Genomic DNA, 302 nt, shown 5'->3' with positions numbered 1-302 from the left:
GTTTTTTTCTCTTATGCATTTCACGTAATGTATACTTACTTTGTGTGGGATCTCAGAGCTTCCTGATAAGAGAAAAGTAACTTGATATCGTGCATTTTTTCCAAGATAACAGTTTTTTAAAGGCTGTTCGCCCACAGCTCTGCTTTTTCACGTATCGCTGTAATTCCCATGTACTTTACGGCCTATTTATATCATTTTAGGAACCAAATGGCCATTGACTAAAGGTTGCTGGTTCACAACAAATGTTATGAATCTATAAATAACATAGATAGATAAAATGGGGTGAGAAAATTTTGGGTTTG

Source organism: Penaeus monodon, chromosome 33, assembly GCF_015228065.2.
Source record: "Penaeus monodon isolate SGIC_2016 chromosome 33, NSTDA_Pmon_1, whole genome shotgun sequence".
Taxonomy (NCBI): Eukaryota; Metazoa; Arthropoda; class Malacostraca; order Decapoda; family Penaeidae; genus Penaeus; species Penaeus monodon.
Note: the sequence above shows the minus strand (reverse complement) of the source record.